Genomic DNA, 8,388 nt, shown 5'->3' with positions numbered 1-8,388 from the left:
TAATTTAATACATTTTATATTAATTTGCCACGCCTCTGTCTTGTCAGTACAGAGTCTGTGTGCCTTTGTAACTGGAAAACCTTTGCAATGGCTAATGTAATATTTCCTGAGGCATAACTGCACGCCCAAATGGTGTTGTCAGTACCATTTAGTTACCCTTTCCTCTTCTCCTCCTTCAGGCCACCACACTTGGGACAGTAAAAACCTGTTTCTCCTCTGTGACAGAGCTGGAAACAGCTTCAGTTTCAATCAATGAGTCAGATTGACCCAAAATTAAACATGAATTCACCTGTTTGTTGGTCAGTCCTTTCACCTCCTGTGGGTCATAATAACATTTCAGATTAAAGTGATGGACAAGAACTTTTAAGTTAAGGTTAGGGCTAAGCTAGGGCTCATATGTAGCGCTTGTCCTCTGTACACCATGCAAAGTGGCATTTTTGCTGTGGTCCTCCTTCCTTCGCACAGAGCTGGAAACAGTTCAGCAGTCTCAAAGATGTTGTTCCTCATCTCCTAATCAAGAGCTCTTTCAGCCCACATAGTGAGGTATGCCAGGGGGAGACTGCCTTCAAGGCTGCTGCCAGAACTCCACAAGTCTGTGAGGATAGGAAGACACAGGCCAAGTAAGCACAAGTCTATATGGTCCACATGGGTCAGCATGGTTACTGATGTGTGTTGGCATGAGTGATTTTAGATCAGAAAATACAAAAGTAAACCTCAGAGCTTTAAGGTTTTATTCTGGTGGCACGCTTTAAAACTTTGCCACCAAGTGTCGCCATTTGGGGGAAAAAAACAAAACAAAACCAAAACAGTGGTGGTATAATTGGAAACAGGGATAGACCCCCTTTTCTAGTCTGGAAAGTACTTCTGGGAGAACTACTGAAACATGGCCTTACAACACAGAGGGTATTTTTGTAGCAGGTCATAGGTTAGCTAACTCTGCTAATATTAGTTCATATTACCAAAGAAAAAAAAAAGTCTTCCTTATAATATAAAGCACAGTGAAGTGACTGTTATTGTGATTTGGCGCTGTATAAATAAAAAATGAACATGCATACATACTATGATGAGCCACTGGCAGACAGCTTGGCCTGGCTTTCCTTTGTATACACTGGCTGAGTCCTGGTAGTGAAACTGGCCGTCCATGGTTTGCTGCTCAGAGCTGTGAGATGGGAGCTCTTCCTTGGTTCTGGCAGTAGCAGCAGCATTGTAGTACTTGGGTTCCTGTCTCCTGAGCTCCCGTGGTTCTCCTCTGGAAAGATGTGATGCAGGTAGCATTAAGCAGGATAAAAGGAAAAGCTGAACATCATCAGCGTCTTCCAGTCCACCAGCTTTGCAGCCGTGTATTAAAACTGGCTTCAATTTATCTGCTTGCGATCAAGCTGCAGGAAGCTCTGTGTGCTAAATTGGACTTAAGGAGTAGCTCTTGAGGCGTTCAGAGGGCGTGGGGAAAGACCAAGAACTAAACTTAGTATTTTACAGTTAAGCAAAGCAAATGGGGGGGGCAATGCTTCCATGTTTACAATACTATTATTATGCATCTCAGGTCATACCCCTGTTGCAATGGTGTAACCCTGATTTGAAAGCTAAGTCAAAATCTATAGAATTTAATACAACCTCTAAATTTCAACTACCAGCCTCAATTCCGGATTAAAAAAACAAAACAAAAACTGGCAGACCATTTAGAACATAGGTGTCAAACTCTGGCCCGCGGGCCAAATTTGGCCCGCAGCCTAATTCGGCCCGCGAAGCCATACCAAATTACTATTAGAGCAGGCCTACTGGTATTATACAGCTAATATATATATTGTTTAGTATTAAGCTTTGCTTGTTCCATATTCAGTTTTTCAGCTAAACTTGTTTGAGTCCATAAGAAAAGATTCATTCTTATATCTGGAGGAAGATTTTTTTTTTCAATAAATATTAATGTTAGCCCGTGACTTTGTTCCATTTTGAATTTTGGCCCACTGTGTATTTGAGTTTGACACCCCTGATTTAGAAGGTAAAGGAACAGGGATAAGCTACACTCTAAAAATATGGAATAAAGTGATTAAAATATGTGGTAGGGAACAAATACTAAAAGAATTTAGATGGTGTGCTCACGATACAGATTTTAAACCAAATGAAAGTGATAAAAGATTTCAGTCTTGGATAGAGTGGACTAACAACATTCCATTCCTTCACACATAAAGGGACACTGCAGAGCTTTCACTCTTTATAAATAAGAAATGGCTTAAGACAAGCAAAGGCTGGGAGAACTGCACTGTAAACCCGAACAAGTTGACTGAACTTAAAACTTTTGTGGAAACTGATTACCTCAAAAGATTTAAGTACAAAAACTCATATCTTCTAAGTATAGGGTACTCAAAATTTGTATTTATTGTTAACCTAAAAATTTTAAATTATATTTTATATTTTATTAATTGAGCTTTACTCAAAGACTGTATACTTTAATTTCAATATTTTTGTGTTTCTTGTAGTTTATTATTTTGATGCAACACAATGCAATTATATTACAACCTAAACTCAAATTATCTGATTATTAATTAAAAGATATTTATGTTGTGAGTGTAGACTACTAAAAAAAAAAAAAAGTACGGAAATTCAGTTACTTTACATTTTGTTTATTTAACATTTTTTCATGAAAATTTAAAAACATCACAAATGTTTTTATAAAACAACTAACATGGACATCGGCACCATAAAGTGAGCATTATAAATTCTGTGTAGAACATTTATCTTTTTATAAACTCACAAAGGACGACATCAGTCCTAATTGCATCTTTCTCAAAATACACAAAAATGCAAAACAAAAAGTCAAATACTAATCACTTTTTTTTTTAAATAGAAATGAAAAACAATTTTTTAAAATGGGTACAAAGACGATCAGCTTCCAAATAACCAGATAAGGCAGTCAAGTATAGGAAAATTAGGTAAACTGATGGAGTTAAATCCACCCAAAGCCTGTAGTAAACTTAAAGTGCTTAAAGTGCTTCAAACAAAGTGCTCAGTAACAGAGTGCGTGTCCTAACAAACATTGCCTTATATTCCTTAAGAGCATGTAGGCAGGGGTTTCAGGGGTTTGCCGTCATCAAGCCCCATGAAGATATTTTGGACTAAGGCAAATGTGTGAACCAGCTTCCTGGGGTAGTCTAAATGCAGAGCATAGATCAAGCCAAACAATAAAGCAAATGCATTTGCAAATCTGGGAATATCACGCATCACCTAGTCGCCTTTCACCAAAACAGCCATGCTTGAGGAAGTAAAATGGACTGGACTGGGAAGCGCCGTCGGTAACCACTGTGAGAAGGGCAACTGGAGTGTCAATGAGGGTCGACTCATCCAATGCGTCCGCCTGGAATAGACACAGTATCAATGGTAAATGGCCTGTATTTGTATAGCGCTTTACACATTCAGTCATCCAGACATTCACACCCATTCACACACTGGTGATGGCAGCTACATTGTAGCCACAGCCACCCTGGGGCGCACTGACAGAGGCGAGGCTGCCGGACACTGGCACCAGCGGGCCCTCTGACCACCACCAGTAGGCAACGGGTGAAGTGTCTTGCCCAAGGACACAACGACCGAGACTGTCGGAGCCAGGGCTCGAACCGGCAACCTTCTGATTACAAGGCGAACTCCCAACTCTTGAGCCACGATCGCCCCAATTAAATAAGGTTGGTTTGAGAGAATGTGACAAGCATGACCTGTAATCTAGCAAAACATTCAGCAGTGTAGTGGGTTACTTTGTAACGAGTTAGGGTACTCTACTTTTTTTGAAAAATGTACATTAACGTGTTAGCTTCTTGCATTACATAATTTGTATTTTTATTATTTTTCTAAAAAAAAAAAGTAATTTTTTATTTCATGACTTTATCTCAAAAAGAAACTAAATCTTGACTTCAGCCTGGTTTTTGGGCCACCTGCAGCATAGCCATAGTGCTGTGATACGCCTGTGCCCTGCTCCTGACCTGTGTGTGTGTGGGTTTTCTACAGAGAGGGTATTTTGTTTGTACAGTTTGGTAGCTGCTAGGGTATTAAATTGTATTTAAAAAAATCCATAGCATTTTATCTTACTGGCAGAATTTAAGTAATGCAAAAATACACTTACATTACATGTCTAAAAGAATTCTGGGTCCTCCTCCCGCAGGTATACAGGAAGGGCACGAAGTACTGCAGTGCGTTTCACGTTGATATCAGGCGCCTCCTAAAAAGGGAAAAGAAAAGTTCATTTAACGCAAAGTTTTCAGGTGTCATTCTTTGGGGAGAATACATGTTTATGAAACTGCATGACATCAGACTCTACTAAATTTTGGAGACTTTTCTTTTAAGATACAACCTTTCTGTCTCTTGTGACAGAGAGTATGTTTCTTAATCATTTGACAAAAACCCTACACAGTATTTTAAAATAGTGTTCTCCAGATCAGAGCTGTGATCTATATAGAACATGGGGTTCAAAGCAAGGAAAAATTGTGTGTTTATCAGTGAAACTTTTAATTTGTGTTAATTTTATCATTATCAATATATGAAATCTTCACCTTAAGGGACTTAATGAATGGTTTCTTCAATAGATCTTTCAACTCACCTGTGTTTACTGTCTCCACCTGAAATTAATTGCAGTCTGAATTTTTTCTTCTTCTGTCTTTTTGTCTTTGGCCTTCAGCCTTGGAAGAAAAAATAAAAATATTGAAAACCTTATCAGCACACTAAATATACAACACCTTGCTATATTTCAATTGTTTTAGATAGAAGTTGCCACTGCTAGCTAAGTCACTTTTGAATGATGCTAATGAGAAGAAAAAAAAAAAAAACCTGCCGAACAATGAGGCTGCTGTTGTAAAAACGCCAACTTTCTTGCGTTGGCAAGGGGTCGTTAAAATATCACTAAGACCCTTTCTTTATGTGTGATTCTTCGTAAAACTGTGTTTTAATCGGTTAAAACTGTAAAACTGACGACATAATCTATGTTTGAAAAAGAGCGCGAACAACCGCGAACAACTATTCACCACCTGGGTCTGTGCTTTTTAACACAACAGCGCATTCGAAAACAAGTTATTGGCTGCAACATATTAATATACTTGCTTTTTTACGGAAAAAATAAACATAACGAAGGTTCCGTTTTACTTACAAGTTTCTCCAAATGTGTTCTACAGTCGCTCGAGAAGGGCAGCCATATTGAACAGAATTTTCTGTCAACGTCGTTCAGGTTAGAGAGAAGACGTCATGACGTCATGACGTCCACATGCGGAGCTCGGAAAAAACATTTACTCAAAAATCATAATTAAGAAAGCAGTATTTACTCTTAACTTCTAAGCCATGTACAATTATAACTGTTTGAATCGTTAACCGAACAGAAAAGTTTTAAGTTGTTTCAACTTTGTGAGGAATTTTAATTGTTATATCCACAAACTTTATAAGTCAGGTAGACTGTTGGGGTTTACAGTGTGGGAGAGCAGGGGCGATTCTAGGATCAGAGCTTTGGGGGTGCTGAGCACCCAGAGAGCTGCCCAGCCAGGCACGTTAAACCTGTCTCTGTCAGTCCCTGCATCCTTAAATGTTGTCCCGAGTTCTCTCTGACTGTCACTTTGGTGCATTTAAACCCCTGTTCCTCTCTGTCCTCATCGTCTGTTGTCTTCGTCTCCGTTATCAGTCATCATAATTTTACCATCTCTGTGCAAGTCTGCAAATTTCTTTGTTAAATCATAAGATTCTTGAATTCATCAAGTCTCTCTGTGCCTGGGTCCTCGTCACAAAACATGACATCACTGTTTTGTACATTTTAACACAATTTAATCCCCACATTTGTGAAAGAAAAGCAAAACACTTTTTTGAAAAGTCTGTAACAAAACCATCAAATCTGATAAAGGTTTTTTTAAATGCTACAAAAGAAGAATGTATTGGAATAAAAAAATACATATCCTAACCTTAATTACTGGGGGAGAATAATGAATGATGCTCATAGTGAGTAAGAAGTAAACTGAGTGCATTTTTTGGACAGAGATTCACTTTTAATGTGTTTGTATAATATAATACAGATACATAAAAAACACTCCCAAAACAGAATTATTACAAATAAATTATTACAAAATATTAATAAAAACTATAAAAATGGAGGCAACTTTGCCTGTGGTAGAATGTATACAATGTATGAAAAAAATCTTTACTGCAGATGCTAATTTTACTAATTTAATAACACTAATTTTGTGTTGTAAGATTTATGAGTTTCATGCTTTCATAGTGGTCCTTAGGAGAGCTTGACATTTTATCAGGTGGTACACACTGTAAAAAGTGTGAGAAACACTGATAAGTTAAGTGTGTGTGTGCTTTTGGAAAACATTTAAAGCTGCAGTACAGAATCTTTGAAACAAGCTTAAAACATGTTTAGAATATAAACAGAGCATCTGCTTCTCTTTACAGCTCCTCACTCCACCAGGGCTGTTTGGCTCTTTCTGATAGTGTGCAAATGTGATGTACGTACTGCGGCAGTCATACAGACAACTGGACGGTCCAAAAGTTGGCCTACCTATTACTGGCTGAGGTTTCAGTAGAGTTGTGGCTGAACCACATAAAAATATATCATTAATTTTAATCTCTCCGATTAATTACAATGTTATGTTGGAATGTTGTTAAAGAGGCTCAAAAATGTTTCTGTCAGGGCTCTGTGTGCGGGCAGGCGGAGAGGAGGATCCAAACGCAGGACTCAGACACTAACTTGAAACTCAAAAACCTCAGCTTTATTGCTGGTACGAAAACAAAACATGAAGTGAACATGGAATATGGAGAACCGAAACACACAGGCATAATCTGATGGTACGACGCGACACCGAGCATTGGAAAACACAGGGCTTAAATACACAGGGTAGTAATGAGGGAATGGGCAACAGAAGGGAGACACAGCTGGGGGAGATCAGGGCTAACGAGACAGGGGAGCTAAGCTGCACACACTAACATAAGACAAAGACTTTCACAATAAGACAGGAAACAAGAATTACTAAACCAGATGCAGACATGACACAGAGACAGACTAGACACTGAACAGAAACTGTAATACACATGAGAACCCAAACCTAAGAACTGATCCCTCACCAAGAATAACAGAAACAGATCTATAATGATAATAATAAACAAAGCACCAGAACATCAGAAAACAATCCATAATGCAAAAATAAACCAAAACATAATAAACTCAAAATACTGGGTCCAACGGACCCAGAACCGTGACAGTTTCAACCCAGTTTGTCTAGCAGATTCTGTATATCAGCTTTATTATAGGGAGGACACAATTTCCAGATTGTGTTGAGTAAAATCAGGTTTTTTTTCTTTGTCAGTTTAACAGTTTCTGTTTTTCCTATCACTGTTCCCTGTCTGTTTTCTTACCTGGTTCTTCCTGACCTTGTACTTTCTCCTCACGGTCCCCTCTTTCCTCTCTCCCTCTTTGGACTGACAATCATACACAAATAGATTGTATTCAATTAGATGAAAAATGACATTAATATGAAAAAAAAAATTCTATTAAGATCACTAACAAAAAGTCCTCTCTCAGTGTACTTTCAACCAAAAGGCAAATAACCAAACCACATGAACATCTAATAAAAGATATAAACATTGAAACACTGATCCAACATTATTCTTGATTGACGGATCATTTGATCTTACACTTTCACCTGAATGTGGCTCCTTTTTTTGAAAAAACTTCCTCATATCCATTATGAACCTGGCTGTCTCTCTGTACACAAACACACACACACACAACAGGAGGGTTAATGGACATTCAGTCAGTTAGCTAGTTAGTATCCATTTCAAACAGGACAGTGGCAATTCTTCAATTCTTTATTTATTTGTCACATGTAGTTATAACTAGCACAACACACAGTGAAATGTTTTTTCCGGCTAAAAAGTACTCCCCCCCCCCGACTGTGCATCTTACCGTGCAAAATATTACGCTGTAATAGTTAAGAGCTATAGTGTACGTATTTACATAAATACAGATGTAAATGATAAAATACAAATAAAAATAAGGATAAAACTCAAAAGAAAATTATATACTGTGTATGGAATTGTCCATCGTGTTGTCCGATTTGTGTTTTGATTGAGGAGTCTCACTGTTTGTGGGTAAAAACTCCTCCTGAACCTTTCAGTTCTTGTTTTCAGGCTACAGAGGCGTTTCCCTGACCTCAGTGGCCTGAACAGTTTGTAAGCGGGATGGCTGGAGTCGTTAGTGATCCTGATGGCCCGGGATCTGCACCTTTCAGCGTAGATGTCCTGCAGTGTTGGTAAAGATGTTCCCATGGTGCGTTCAGCTGTGCGCACGACCCTCTGCAGGGCTTTCTGTTGCTATACTGTGCAGTTCCCGTACCACACCGTGATGTTATTACCCAGGATGCTCTC

General features: G+C 38.5%; 1 long non-coding RNA gene across 1 annotated transcript; it reads right to left on the bottom strand.

Moving 5' to 3' along the window:
* Positions 1–2,605: 2,605 nt before the first annotated feature.
* Positions 2,606–5,434, bottom strand: LOC146701052 (uncharacterized). Its single transcript, XR_014922124.1, has 4 exons — positions 5,129–5,434; positions 4,586–4,664; positions 4,112–4,207; positions 2,606–3,352 (listed from the first exon to the last, which is right to left on the bottom strand). It is a non-coding gene; the product is annotated as an uncharacterized LOC146701052 (long non-coding RNA).
* Between the last annotated feature and the right edge of the window lie 2,954 nt (positions 5,435–8,388).

The sequence above is a fragment of the Copadichromis virginalis genome, linkage group LG9 (genome assembly GCF_057382275.1).
Source record: "Copadichromis virginalis isolate Kocher_CV1m ecotype Utaka linkage group LG9, C_Virginalis_male_GT1.1, whole genome shotgun sequence".
Lineage (NCBI taxonomy): Eukaryota > Metazoa > Chordata > Actinopteri > Cichliformes > Cichlidae > Copadichromis > Copadichromis virginalis.
This window is presented reverse-complemented; position numbering and strand designations above follow the sequence as displayed.